The sequence below is a fragment of the Cricetulus griseus genome, chromosome 3 (assembly GCF_003668045.3).
Source record: "Cricetulus griseus strain 17A/GY chromosome 3, alternate assembly CriGri-PICRH-1.0, whole genome shotgun sequence".
Classification (NCBI taxonomy): Eukaryota; Metazoa; Chordata; class Mammalia; order Rodentia; family Cricetidae; genus Cricetulus; species Cricetulus griseus.
In genome coordinates, this window is record NC_048596.1 from 208,325,467 (window position 1) to 208,340,852 (window position 15,386).

The following is a 15,386-nucleotide window of genomic DNA, read 5'->3' on the forward strand; positions in this document are numbered from 1 at the left end:
TGTATGCTGAACAATGGCATATTCTGTATATACTGAACAAGGGCATGGAAGAGGGAACATGTTAGAGACTGGGGGAGACCGGAAACATGATGAAAGCCAATGAAAGGGAATAGCAAATGCAAAGACATAGTAAGTCTTTTATTTTTAAACTCTCATCTTGAGCATCTAAGAGGAGAATTTGTTATAACATTAGCCGGGTTAGATTTAATAAGGATTATGAGACAGTTGTTAGAAACCTTGCCAACATCCCAATGGGGTTTATTTATTATCACTTAACAAACAATTGAGAGTTCAGCTTGTGCTAAGCTAGACATTGCTACATCTTTGTGGATGAAGCCAGAAAAGAGCTATATCCAGAACCTGGCTCTTGAGCCCTAGGCCGCCGGCTTTGCTTTCCCCTCTTCTCTGGTGTTGCTGAAATCTCATCTGGCCATCGTAACAGGCACAACCAACAAGTGGTTAATGAATGATTCCTGAATTCCCAATACTTATTATACTTTTTCAAAGTCTTTCAATTTTAGATCCGGAAGGTTTTAAATCAACACTCTTCACATGATAGTAGAGGTGCAGAAGGTTAAGCGGCACATAATGGCAGAGCCAGGCCTCAGCGGATTTTCATTCTAGCAACTCTCACCACATAATCACTACCCAAACCCTTCACTGTGGGCCACTTCCGGGTTCCACGTTGCCACACTGCAAACTTTGGACGATGACATCCTGGCCCACGGTGATTGCATTCGGCAGGCCCTGTGGGCTCAAAGAGCAGTCATGCCCTGCGTACTGCTCTGCCAGCACTGTGCGCAAGGTTCAGGCCACCACCAGTTCGGCATAGACCTAGTAGCTCAAGACCACCAGAGTTCCATTTCGTGCCAATATAAGTGCCGCACGTTCCCCCAGGGTTGCCAGCCTGTGGACCCGTGATCCAGGGCGCCATTAAGTCCCAGAAGGCAGACTCCCTGCCGCCGTAGCACTTTCCGTTCTCCCGTATTCCCACTACCGTTTTCCCAACACTTCCCACTAGATGTTTACGAAGTGTTGACACCCACTCGGCCGCCGGCTTCCGCGCCCTCCCTAATGCCTGCGCACCCCCCCACAAGCCTGCCTAACCAACCTCCCGGCACCCCGCCCAACTGGAACTCCGCGGCCATCTCTCCCCGCGCGCCCTTTGCTGCCTGGAGCCTGGCGCCCCGCCCACTCCAGCCGTCACGTGAGTCATCTGCGCTTCACAGCACTAACCCCGGGCCCCCACGTCACGTGACCCACACCATTCCTGCCCAACGACAACACCTGCCACGCCCTCACTGTATCACGTGGGTCCTGCGCCCCCGCCCCTTCTAAGGAGACACGCCCCGCCCTCTCAGCGGGCGCCCGGCCCCTGTCCATCACGTGACGAAAGTCACGCCCTCCCCTTAGAGCCCGCCCCGCCCCGCCCCGCCCCCGCGCCGGCGCGCTCCGACGTGCCCTGGAACTTACCCTCCCTCAGAGACCAGCCTGCGGGGACGCCCGGCGGTGGCGGGTGCCGATTGAGCGCTCGTCAGGTAGTCTCTCCGTCGCTCGGCCGCAACGCCGGCGGAGGAGGGAGCTGCCCGTCGCTAGGTCTCCGACCCTTGGTAAGAAGGCCGGGCGCGGGTTCCCGCGGAACGCACAAAGGCGCTCGGGGGCGCGGGCTTTGCCTGCGGAGGGCTGCGCTGGGGAGGGCGGCGGCCGCCTGGCGCACGGGGCGAGCAGGTTTACATGACCCGGGTCTCAGCCTGCGCTCCCGAGCTTCCTGCTTGCGGGCAGCGGGCCCTCGGGAGGGCGGGAGAGCCGGTCCGCCCTCCGCGGCTGCTGCCGGTGGACACACCTGCCTCCTGGGCCGCGGCGGGCACTGTGGACGCGAACGGCGCGCTCTCCCCGGCCCGGAGGAGTGCGTCTGCTGCCCCCGGCTCTGCTCCGAGATTCTCTTCTTCCGAGCCCTTGAATCAAAGAGAAACAACAGACCCCGCTGCCAGCGCGCTGTCTACCTCCCGTCTCGGGCGCTTGTTTTGTCTTTCCGGAAAGGCTGCCCTTGACACGTTGTGTCTTAAGTTACTGCAGACCCTCGCAGACAGAATGGCCACAAGGTGGTCATTAGAGAGAAAGGCACGCCCTTCACTTTCAGAGGCGGGTGATGTTTTCCTTTTTTCTTTTTTTTTTTTTTTCTTTTTAATTTTGCCTGCAGCAGCAGTTTAAAATGCTTTGCAAAGGCGAAAGTTAAATGTTTTTAGTGTATCATTTTTTAAAAAGTTGAATGCCATTCCAAGTGAAATGCCACCACGGGTAAAGGTTTTTAACACTGGTTACAAGGTTGGCCGTGTGTGGTTCAAGTTGACACGCGGAAGTAGATTTTATTGCCCATTTAGGCACACATTCCTAAAGGGAGGTACATTGGAGGAAGGAGCATTAACAAGGAGTCACCTGGGTTCTCATTCAGATTCTGCTGTCCGACTTAACAGAGGTGAGACCTTGGAAGACTCCGAATGTTGCAATGTGAAATTGTTCAGAGTGTCTAGCCTGTAGCAGTGCTTCTTTTGTACTTAAAGGTGAAAAATGGTGGCCTGGAGGTATTTATTTGCTCACGTCCGGTTTTACTTACCTGATCTCTAAGAGGGTGTACTGTGGAATGGATCATCTTTCCGTTTCTCCGCTGCTCTGAGTCTGGCTGCAGGTGCAATATTTTCTATTTTAAAATTGCATTGGAAGCCTTTCAGAACAGCTTTTGGAACCCAAAGCCAGAGGGGTTCGTGAAGGTATGATTTAGCTGTGCCATGGAAGAGTTAGGCCAACAGGGTGTACATAACTTTCCACCTTTTTCAGGTGTTTTTCTGTCCAGGAAACAAAGCATAATGCGCTCTCTCTCTCTCTCTCTCTCTCTCTCTCTCTCTCTCTCTGTGTGTGTGTGTGTGTGTGTGTGTGTGTGTGTGTGTGTGTGTATTTGTGTGTGTGGTCCTTAGTATTTATTGACAATCTCCTGTTCCTTATCAACCATAGGGTTGGAGACTGCTCATTGAGTCATGATTGACGCCACTTGTGTAGATTAGTTGTGGTTATATAATTATCAATCTTTTTTGAATATACTACTCTAGTTGTGAGGCATAAATAAAATATATAAATGTTGCAGAAAAGCTTATTAATTGTAATCATTTGGCTTTTTTAAATCAAAATATTTATCCAATGCTTTTAAAAAATGGCCTGATTAAAAAAATGAGCTTTGTAATTTAGGTCCTAAAAGTGCAAATGACATTACTGGGATTAACGGTAATAATTCTATTTATTTATTTTGAAATAGGGCCTCACTTTATAGCTCTTGCTGGCCTAAAACTCACTATGTAGACCAGGCTGGCTTTGAACTGACAGAGATCTCCCTTCCCCAAGTACTGGGATTAAAGGTGTGCACCCACCATGTCCATCTAAGAACAATAATTTTAAATAGACTAAAGTGAGATAGTGATCTGTAAAGTTACGACCTAGTATTATTTATCTGAGAAAATGGATGTTGCCATTTTGTAATAAACAAAAGAGAAAAGTGAAATTAAATTTCTATCACACTTTGTATTTAACAGTTTCAATCTTAATTAGGGGTGTGTATTACTAGAAGTCAAACCCAGGGCCTTGGCGTACTAGGTGAGTGTTTTCTAATAAAACCAACAACCCAATAAATATTATAATTATAAACACGTTCTATTCTGTAGAATAAGTCAGATGTAGAAATTAATTTTGTAACACAGGGATTCATTGTACTTTAGGTCACCATCAGTTGAAAACCCAAATATTGGACCACCATCTTTGTGATTCCACTTTTCTTTGGTTAACTGGTTTAGTTGTGCCAGAACCGAACCATGTGATTGAGCCTTTGCCTTGTTGCTTTCATAGACCCAGTGAATATCCTGTGGTTTCAATTTGTAGGTGATTTGAACTGAGCCAGCAATGGTGATGCTTCATCTGTTGACAATGCTGTTGACAGTCTGGGGCTTCTCTTACCCTAAAGTACAGGGTGGGGAAAAACTCTTCTAAGAAACCCCAGGTCATATGTGTACTGTTGGCATCCAGACCACCGACAACTGTAGTATCCTAGAAATGCACTGCCAGCTACCCTGTGATTTTAATTTCTAGTACTCATGTTACAAAAAAACCAAGTGTGCAAACTACATGTAACATAATTCTATTTAACCTAGTATATTAAAAATATCATAATTAGCATGAAAATTATTCTCATTTTTTGATTCACTTTCTGATAGAATGTATAGCTTATACTTTTTCTATCCATCTTTCAAATTTTCAGTAGTCACATATCAATAGTGGCTCTTGTGTTATTCTGTATATTGTTGGTTAATCTGGTCTCTTTTTAATTTTATTTATTTTTATTTTACATGCATTGGTGTTTTGCTTGCATATATGTCTGTGTGAGGGTGTTGGATTCACTGGAACTGGAGTTATAGACAGTTGTGACCTGCCATGTTGGTGCTGGGAATTGAACCTAGGTCCTCTGGAAGAGTAGCTACCACTCTTAATCACTGAGCCATCTTTTTAGCCCCTAGTCTGAATTCTTGATAATTCTGTTCTGAGTATGTTTGCAGATTATTGCAACAGCAGCCCTTGGCAACATGTCGATTTTGAAGTGTAGATTTTGGAGCTATAGTTTCATACTGTCACTAAAATTTCTGGAACTGGGACTCAGTACCCTTTAGTTTAAAATGAAATGTCTGTCTGGATGGGATCCTAGATGAGAAAGAAGGGTGGGAGAAGTGGGGAAGCACTAAGGAAATCTGAACGAAGTATGGGCATTGTTATGCATCAATTGATTTTGATTTGTAGACTAAGAAAAGTCTGCCAAGTGTAACATTTAGTGAGCAGATCGGGTCTAAGGCACATGGGAACCTTTCTGAATTATTTTTGTAGTTATTCTTTTTGAAACAAGGTTTTATGTAGCTTAGGCTGACCTTGAACAACTTTATATGTAGTTGAGGGTGACTTCCACCTCCCAAGTGCTGAGATTCTAGGTGTTTTCCATCATACAGTTTACCTTGTGCTGGGAGTGGAACCCCAGGGTCTCTTGTATGCTGAGCAGTTGTTCTACCTAAGCTATATTCCAGCCCTAATTCTATAAATCTTTGTTTTTGTTTTTTTGTTTTGCTATTTTGAGACAGGGGTTCTCTGTGTAACAGTCCTGGCTGTCCTGGAACTCTTATCTGTATTCCAGGCTGGCCTTAAACTCACAGAGATCCTCTTGTTTCTGCCTCCCAAGTGCTGGGACTAAAGATGTGTGACAGCACTGCTACCACCATCACCCAGCTTCTTTTTTTTTTTTCTTTTAGTTCTATAAATCTTAAATTTTTCTAAAATAAAAAAAAAATGTATTTAAAAAAAATAGATGATTCTTCCTGGATGATGCCATTGCTCTGAGTATGAGATTCAGTGCTGTGAGTCACTAATGACTTGCCCTTCTGCAGCTTGGATGGCAGAATGGAATTTGGTATTGAGTATTTTTGCCAGAGGAGATAAAATTTAGGAAGGATTTACTGTATTTACATAAAGCCAGGCGAGATGGCACATGTTTTTAATCCCAGCACTTTAATCCCGAAGAGGTAGGCAGATCTCCGTGAATTCTAGGCCAGCCTGGTCTACAAAGCCAGTTCGAAGACAGCCAGGGCTATTGTACAGAGAAACCCTGTCTTTAACTGTGCAACCCCCCCAAAAAAAAAAAAAAAGATAAGGTACCTGTGCATTTAATTCTCCCAATATGTGGTACATGTTACTAAGCAGCTTGATATGTAGCTGGAAACAGGCTTGGAGAGGTTCAGTGCCTTCTCTTAGGTCACACAGCCAATGAGACAGGGACTAGTTCACTGTATTGTGTTTCTCTGCTCATATCTTTTGCTTCTTAGGTATATCATGATTAATGTGGATACTGTGTATCATGCTTTCATTTACAAAGTTCTCTTTTTTCTCTCTCCCCATCTTTTGAGGTTTGCATTGTTTCCCAAGGAACTGAAATAGCACAGCCTGGTTTTAAACCTTAGGCCTTTAATCTTGACTTATGTGCTTTTTCTCTTCTGCCACATAGAATTTAGCTTTTGTTGTTGTTTGAGACAGGGTTTCTCTTAACTGCCTTGGTTGTCTCAAAAACAAAACAAAACAAAAAACTATGAAGGTGGACCCAAACAAATTGTAGTATAACCTAAAACAAGATGCTTTTGATTTTTTTGAGTTACGGTTTTTAAAAATCAGTTACACAGTTCTTGTTCTTGAGTGTGACTTTTGCATATGACAACATCATGTTGCAGTGATGAGAGATTTTGGACAAGCCAGTGAGAGAGGTAGGACCTAGCTGGAAATTATGAGGCTATTAAGTACATCACCTTCAGGAGGAATTGGTGTATTCTCTTTGCATCTGGCTAGTTTTAGAGAGAGGGTTATTGGTGAGAGAGCTAGCCTGGCTTCTCTTTGTCAAAGCTTTAGCTTTCTGCTTTGTGGTCCCTCCTTCTCCATTGCCCTTTCATTTCTTTGAAGCTTTGTTAAGAGCTCTCACCACAGCCTAGGCAGTGCCAGCACCATATCATTTAAACTCCAGAACCACAAGCTAAGTACCCAGCCTTATGCATTGTCATATGTAAATCTAATAACAGAACTCATTACCATTATCAAGACTGTGAACACATCTACCACTCTCTTACCCCCAAATATCTTCGAGTCCCTTTCCTTTGATCCCTGGCATCAACTCATCTGCTTTCTGTCATTATAAGTTTACATTTCCTAGAATTTTTTTTACAGATGGACTGTCATGCACTGCCTTGGCATTATCTCCATAAAAATTATTTGGGATTTACTCAGTTTGTTGTGGCATTAGTTTATGCCTTTTGTTATTGAATGGCATTCCTTAGGTGGATATATTGCAATCTATCTGTAAACTTATTTACTGGTTGTTGGGCAATCAGCTAAGCAACCTGCTATTGTTAAATGGAAACCGTGCTTTCTTGCTAAATCCCTAAAAGTAGAATCTTTGTCATGTGGTGTAGTTAAAATTTTAAGCACTTGATAAATGTGATCAAGTTTTTTTTTTCTCTCTCTTTTTCTTTCAACCATTTTACATCTTAGCAGCAGTGAGTTCTAGCTGATCCATATTGCCAGAAATATAAGTATGATGTGACTTAGGCATAGTAGATGTGTGGTGGCATTGGTTTTTTAATTTTTCACTTTCCTGATGACTGAAGATGTTGGTTATCTTTTCAGGAGCTTATTCAGCATCTGTAGAACTTTGCATAAGCTTGTTAAAACTATTTTTTTTGTTTTGTTTTGTTTTTTTGGATAGTCTCTCTGAATACCTTTGCGTGGCCTGGAACTTCACTTTGTAGACCACACTGCCTCTGACTGTACAAAGAGCTGTCTGCCTCTGCCTCCCAAGTGCTGGGATTATGTTGAGTTGTCTTCTCGTTAACTTGTAAACTCTCTATTTTCTAGAAGAAGAGTTCTTTGTTGAAATATGTTTTCAGACATCTGTAGCTTGCCTTATTCAAATTTTCAGTGGTGTCTCTTTTTTTAATGTTCAGTGGGAGGTCTCTACAACTACTGTAATGAAAACAACTGTTTCTTGGAGGCATTTTGCCATTGAGAATTATGACCTCTTAAATTGGTAGAATAGATGCTAAACACATGTGAGTTTTAAAATAAATTCTGTACCTGTGAATGACGTCTGGCTATGGGAGCAGCAATCTGTGGAGCATCCTGTAAGTTAGGTGGCATGATGCTGCAAAGGATGAACTATAGATAAAGTCTTGGTGCTACACCAGACAAGAAGTAAAGGGATGCATTAAGCCTATTACTTCACATGAAGCAAAGTGGACATGGCTAGTTTTGAGGGCAGTTAGCACCACCTCCCCAAACTAAGGAGCTCTAGCAAAACATTTTTAATTTTGGTGAAATCCAGTGTGAATTTTTTTTTTTTTTTTTTTTTTTTGGTTGTTGTTCATTAGAAGATACCATTGACAAAGCTGAGTGTGATTGTGCATGTCTGTAATTTCAGTAGTTGAGAGACTAAGGATGTTGAATTTGAGGCCAGATGGGCTACATGATGAGACCCTGTCTCAAAAAAAATAAAACAAAAATAAACCTTTGCCAAACCAATAATCACTAATATCTTCCTGATTATAAGCTTTTAAAAGTCTGTGATTCATTCTGTTTCCTATGAAGTATATGATACAAGAATGCTCTATGAATGTTGAAATTTTACTGTTTGTTGATATTGTCAGACTATGGATATGACTCAGCAGGTAAAGGTATTTACTTTCAAGCCTGACAGCCTAAGTTGGATCCTTAGAACTCCCTCCCCTCGTTATGAACATCCCACACCAGAGTGATATATTTCTAATTAATTTTTTTTTTTTTTTGAGGCAGGGTCTCTCTATATAGCTTTGACTGTCTTGGAACTCATGATGTAGACCAGGCTGACCTCAGAACAACAGAGATCCTCCAAGTGCTGGGATTGAAGGTGTGAACCACCACACACAGTGGTGTATTTCTTAAAAATCAGTGAGCCTATATTGTTGTTATCCCTGAGCAGTAATTACGTAAATGGAGTTTGAGTTTGGTGGTGTACATTGTATGAGTTTGGGCAAATACAAGATTTTGTGTATCCAGTGTTACAATAAAATGCACAGTATTTTCACTAAAAAAATCCCAAGTTTTGGGTACGCCTGCTCATCTTCCCATCTCATAGCCCATGCCAACCCCCAGTTGCCTTTCTTATTTTCACTGTTTCTTTTTTAGGATACTATATAGTTGGAATCATATAGCATATTTCATTTTCATACTGGCTTCTTTTCCTTGATCTCCATGCCTTTTTGTGGCTTAATTGCTCGTGCTAAAATTATTTTGTACTAAATTACTTATGAGGGTGGTCAGCCTGTGCTACATAAGGAGATTGTCTTAGCAAAACAAAACTACACTTCGGGTATTTCAGAGTTTATCCATTTGCCTACTGAAAGGTATCTTAGTTGCTCCTAGGTTGTAGTAGTTATGGACAATATTTGCAGGTTTTTGTGTAGACTTGAGATTTTATCTTCTGTAGGTAAAAATCTAAGCGCTAGCAGGTTAGTGCTTTTAATGCCTTTAATCCCAGTACTTGGGAGGTAGAGACAGGTGGATCTCTGAGTTCCAGGCCATCTTGTTCTACAGAGTAAGTTCTAGGACAGCCAGGGCTACACAAATAAACCCTGTCTCTAAAAACAACAACAACAAAACAAAAACCCAGGAGCACAATTGCTGCAGCATGTTTTAAACCATATATGTTTAGTTTTGAAAGAAATTTCCAGATTGTCTTCAATAGTGGCTGTACCATTTTACATTCCCACCCTGGAAAACTATCCTGGCTGGTACTTGGTGCTGTCAGAGTTCTGGACATTGCTCTTCTAATAAGTATGCAGTAACATCTCATTGTTACTTTAGTTTGCATTTCCTTGATAGCATATGGCATGGATAGTTTGATCCCCCCCCCCCCCCCCCAGGTTTCCCTGTGCAGTGCTTGCTGTCCTGTGTCATGGAGATTCAGCTTTGGTTCTACCAGACCAGCCTCATTCACTTGCTTCAGCATTTCTTAGATGGGGGTAGATGTTGGGATGGGCCAGCTCAAAGCCCTGGATCTGGAATTGGGTGGTAGCTAAGTTGGTCAGCCCATCCACACTTTTATGACAGTCTCACTAGGGCCGCTCTCCCACTTTGCCTTGGTGAAGGGTATAGGGCTGTCTCTCTTGCCCTTGGTAGCTGTCAAGGGGCAGGACTGGCTCTGCTGAGCTCATGCCATCAGGGCCAGCTCTCTCATACCTGCACCACCAGGACCATCTCTCCCATCACTGCCCTGGTGAGGGGTAGGGCCAGCTGTATCACATTGCCTAGGTGAGGTGCAGGGTCTGCTCTCCCAAGTGCTGCAGCTGGTGAGGAAACAGGATCAGCTCTCCTGCCCAGCAAGGAGTGGAGCCAGCTGTCCTACCTCCACACCTCCAGAGCCAGTTGGATGGTGGTATCTTGTTTAGGTTTTAATTTACTTTTTTTTTTTTTTTAAGGAAATTAAATTTGGGTAAAAATTATGAGCGATGGAGTAATTCTTTGTGAACATGTATGTGCACATACATGTGGTGGCCAGAGGTTGACTCGAATGTCTTCATAGTTCTTTACTTTTGTGACAAAGGATTTGTCTGTGACTCCCAGGGATCCTTCTGCATCTACCTCCTCAGTGCTGGAACTACAAGTATATGCCATTGTGTGTGCCTTTTTTATTTGGGTTCTGTGGGACCAAACTCAGGTTCACATGCTTGCATGGAACACAAACTGAGCTATCTCTTCAGTCCACTATTTCCATTTTTTGTTTGTTTTGTTTTTCGAGATAGGATTTCTCTGTGTAACAGTCCTGGCTGTCCTGGAACTCACGTATCAGACTGGCTTCCAACTCACAGATATCTGCCTGCCTTTGCCTGTGTGTGCCATCACCACCCTGCCAGTATTTTCTATTTAAACTTTTTTTGAATTAAAATTTTATATGTATGTGTGTTTTGCCTGCATGTGTTTATGTGCTTGAGGAAGCAGGAAAGTGGTGTCTAATTCCCCGGAACTGGAGTTGCAGCTGGTTGTGAGCCACCATGTAGGTGCTGAGAATCAAGTCCAGGTCCTCTGCAAGAGCAGCCAGTGCTCTTACCTGCTGAGCTCTCTCTCAGTCCCTATGCTCTTACTTGCTGAGCCACCCCTCCAGCCCTATATTTCCTCTCTCTGTCTCCTTTTAAGTTTTATTTATGTGTTTTTTCTTTTTCTTTTTTTTTTTTTTTTACTTCGGAGTTTGGAGACAGGGTTTCTCTGTGTAGCCCAGGCCTCCTGAGTGCTGGGATTGAAGGGGTTAGCCACACTACCTGGTTTATATTTTCCTCTTTAAAAAGATAGAGGACAGAAACCTCTAGGATTTGGAAACAATAGTTTGATCACTTGTGGGCTACTGAAGTTTTACTTTTTAGTTTTCTGAAAGTTTGTGTGCCTACTTTTAAAATATTTTACTTTGAAAACAAGTATGAGGAGTACTTTTATGCTGCACATTCATTACTATTAACTATTTCAAAATGTGTTCCTCATTCCAAACTGAAATTCCATACCCATTCAATAGTAATTCCTTATGGTTTCTCTGCCCCTCGATAATCACCATTCTCCTTTCTGTTTCAATGCATTTGACTACTTAGGTACCTCGTGAAAATGGAATCATGCTGCCCTATTGTAGATTGGCTCTTCCAGAGTGATTCCTCATTGTACTGTGTCAAACATTTTTTTTTTTTTAAATAACTCTGAGTACTCAGTGCTGGAGAGATGGTTCAGAGGTTAAGAGCACTGGATGCTCTTCCAGAAGGTCTGAGTTTGGTTCTCATCAACCACTTGGTAGTGGCACACAACCATCTATAATGAGATCTGATGCCTTCTTTTGGTACGCAGGCATACATGCAGTCATAACACTGTATAAATGATAAATACATGAATCTTAAGAAAAAAAGCTGGGTGGTGGTGATACACCTCTTTTCATCCCAGTACTTGGGAGGTAGAGACAGGTGGATCTCCGTGAGTTTGAGGCCAGCCTGGTCTACAGAGCTAGTTCCAGGACAGATAGGGCTGTTATACAGAGAAACCCTGTCTCGAACCTCCCCCCGCCAAAGGAAAAAGACTGAGTACTCATTGTGAGTGCATACTACATCTTATCTTCTCCAGTGGTTGTGGTATTTGATTTATGTGCACTTCTAGCTACTATAAATCATGCTGCTGTGAGTGTGTGTATACAAATACCAGAGTCACTGTTTTCAGTTCTTTTGGACATTTATCCAGAGTGGAATTGTTGGGTAATGGTAATTGTAATTTTATTTTTGGAGGAGCTATCACACTGTTTTTCCCACTATTTACATTTCTCCCAATAGTGCACAGCACTACTGATCATCCTGCTTCACCACCCAGTTGTTTATATATTAAAAAAAAATAAGGCTATTATGTGTGTGTGGTGGTATGGGGGCATGTGCCAGGGAGCACATGTAGAGGTCAGAGGTGGGTTCCTCTTTTACCATGTGGGTTCTAGAACAGCAGTTCTCATTATATGTCCTGTGTATCAGTTATTTACATTATGATTCATAACAGCAAAATTATCGTTATGAAGTAGCAACAAAATAATTTTTTGGGGGGTCACCACAACATGAGGACAGTATTAAAGGGGTCACAGCATTAGGAAGGATGAAAACACTGACCTATAAGCTTTCCCTGTCCTACTCTTTCCTGGCTTCCCCCAGCTCTGGTAGCTGCTATTCTCTCAACTTCATGTAAGTGACATCATACATTTGTCTTTTTTATGTCTGACTTATTTAATATGTCCTGTGGGTTCTATTCATGTTGTCACAAATGATAGGATTCCATCCTTTTTTCTTTGGCCAGCAACTTCATTGAGTATATACAACATTTTTGTCATTCATCTGTTGGTGGAAACAGGTTGATTCCATTTCTTGGCTGTTGTAAATAGAGCTGTAATAAAAATGGAATTGCAGCTGTTTCTTTAGCATGCTGATTTGAAGAAGTTTTTAATTTTAGTGAAGTCCAGTTTTTTTTCCCTCATGGATTATGAATTTGTTATACGTCAAAATTCATTGCCAAATCCAGGCGTGCATTTCTGTTTTATTTTGAAGCACCCCATGTGTACTCTAAACTTTGCACATGCTGGGTACTGCTGATTATAACTCCAGCCTGTGAACTACAATATTTTCTACATCCTAGTAGCCATTCCCAAGAAAAGTCATTGAGATGGCCCCATTTCTATCATTCATGGCACATAGATCTGCAGATACCCTGTGCAAAGTTTCTTTCTTTCTTTTTTTTTTTAAATTTCAATTAAATTTTTTTTTCTTTTTTTGAGACAGAGTCTCATTGTACCCTGGCTGACCTGGAAATTCACTGTGTAGACCAGGCTGGCCTTTGAGCTCAGAGATCCTTCTGCCTCTGTCTTTTGAGTGCTGGGATTAAATGTTTGGCTTACAGATTTCTTTTTATTAAAATATGCTTACTTCTCCACATGCTTCTTTTGCTGTTTCCTCATTTCTGTTTCAGACTTAAGTCTTGCTTTTGCATTTCCCTCACTGGTTCTCCTTTATTGCCTCCTTTACTATTTTACAGCTATCAGCTTTTTTCCTGTGTGCTAATTTTGCTATTCCTTTACAGCCAAACTGGTTTGTATTTGCCTTTCCTTCTTTACATTGCCTGTTTCATCTCAGAGAAGTATTTTATATTATGTATCAGTTCTTTCATAGAAAGCAGGGATTAGCCAGGTAGTGGTGGTGTACACCTTTATTCCCAGCACTTGGGAGGCAGAGGCAGATAGATCTCTGTGAGTTTGAGGCCAGCCTGGTCTACAGAATGAGTTCCAGGATAGACTCCAAAGCCACACAGAGAAACCTTGTCTTGAAAACCAAAAAAAAAAAAAAAAAAAAAAAAAAGGTTTTTTTATTAAGCCAAAATTTGAAGTGCTTACTAACTGGCTATGGTTATAAATGTACAGCTTAGAAAACTGGTTGGTATCTTCTGCCTGGTACCTCTGTAGATTTTTGTTGTTGTGCTCATTAAGTTTTATTTTATTTATTGGGTGCTTGTTCAGGAATTGTTACTATTTTTTCCCTTTTGTGGTGCTGGGGTACATACAGAAAAGCAAGCATGCTACAACTAAGCTACATCTCCAGTGTTTTTTTTTTTTTGTTTTTTTGTTTTTTTTTTTTTTAAAGAAATATTGATTTACTGTTTGGCAATTTTGTACTTGAATGTATATTCTAGTCACATTTGTCTTCCACTTTCTTATCTCCATCTCACCTCCTAACTCCCCATCTCCAGTTATTTTATTCTTTTTGTTTGTTTTGGGACCTTACTCTTTTTTTTTTTTTGGTTTTTTGGTTTTTTGAGACAGGGTTTCTCTGTGTGGCTTTGGAGCCTATCCTGGCACTCTCTCTGTAGACCAGGCTGGCCTCAAACTCACAGAAATCCACCTGCTGTTGCCTCCTGAGTGCTGGGATTAAAGGCATGTGCCACCAATGCCCAGCTTATGGTGCCATTTAAAAAAATAATTTTAAACAATATTTTTAAAAACTATGTGGAGAACATAGTGCTAAGAATTAATGATTTAGCTCTAATATTTTTAGATTGCTTAATATTTATAAGCTTGAGGCATATTATCATTTTATTGTTCTAAGTACTGGAATATTAGAATTACTGCATGTGATGTGCATACCTGGATTAGTCTTAAATTATAAAACTTTATTTATGGATGTGTTTACTTAAGTTTTTGTTTCTCTTTAAGATTTTATTTTCTGGTTTATTTTGTTTTGGATATATCTAGTAAGATGTAGATGGTTAGAGCAGATGTCCTGGGGGAGGAAGATAACATTTGCTGAGCTGTATAATTTGTGGTAGGCTTCTTAGTAGTTTACATGAGAAAGACAATTAAAAAATAACAGATGGGGGGGGGCAAGGTTATCAGGAGATAAAGTACCATGATAGAAAATTCCGAGTCGAGACTAGAGCAGTAGTAAATGTGACAGGGCTCATCAAATGGCTCAGTTGGGAAAACTTGAGTTTGGGCTACAGAACTCACATAACAAGCCAGGTATAGTGGCATGTGATTTTACAATCTCCCAGCCCTGGAGAGATGGAGACCGGCTGCATCTTTGGGTCTTGCTGGTCAGCCAGCCTGGACTAAATGGTGCATTCCAGACCAGTGAGAGACCCTGTCTCAAAAAACAAAACAAAACAAAGCTAGTGTGGTGACTCACATATTTAATCTTAGGCAGAGGGCGGAGGATCTCCATGAGTTCAAGGCTAACCTGGTCTACATATTGAGTTCCAAGGTAATCAGAGCTACTTAGTGAGAGATTGTCTCAAAACAAAACAAACAAACCCAAATCAAAACAACAACAACAACAAAAATTGCAAGATGGATGGCATCTGAGAATCCCTAAGGTTGGTATGGCAAGGTGGATGGTATACACACACACACACACACACACACACACACACACACACACACACATCCCCACCCCTTCTTACCTTCCACCCCACATACATACAAAAGATGTAAGTAGGTGCTTATGTGTGTGTATGCGTTTGCTAAAACATTAGGGAAAAAATGATTGCAACAAGGAGGGAAGAAGACTGGCAAGAGGCCTGAAAGTCTCATGTAGACATTTAAAAAATTGCTGAGAAAAGCAAGGGGATGTTCAAAGCAGTAGATAAGCAAAAACTGAATGTTCTGGTGATTGGGTGCTTAGCAATTTGTTTGGGATGAACATGGACAGAGGCATGTGGTGATAAGTACTGAATAGATTTCA

At 41.7% G+C, this 15,386-nt stretch overlaps 1 protein-coding gene across 4 annotated transcripts in view; it reads left to right on the forward strand.

Moving 5' to 3' along the window:
* The first annotated feature begins 1,472 nt into the window (after positions 1-1,472).
* Arhgap12 (Rho GTPase activating protein 12) overlaps positions 1,473-15,386 on the forward strand; it is a 98,224-nt gene continuing 84,310 nt past the window's right edge. For all 4 annotated transcript variants that reach the window (XM_027405470.2, XM_027405471.2, XM_027405472.2 and 1 more), the window contains exon 1: positions 1,473-1,610. The gene's annotated coding sequence lies outside the window, so the exon portion shown is untranslated. The remainder of the gene's footprint in view (positions 1,611-15,386) is intronic.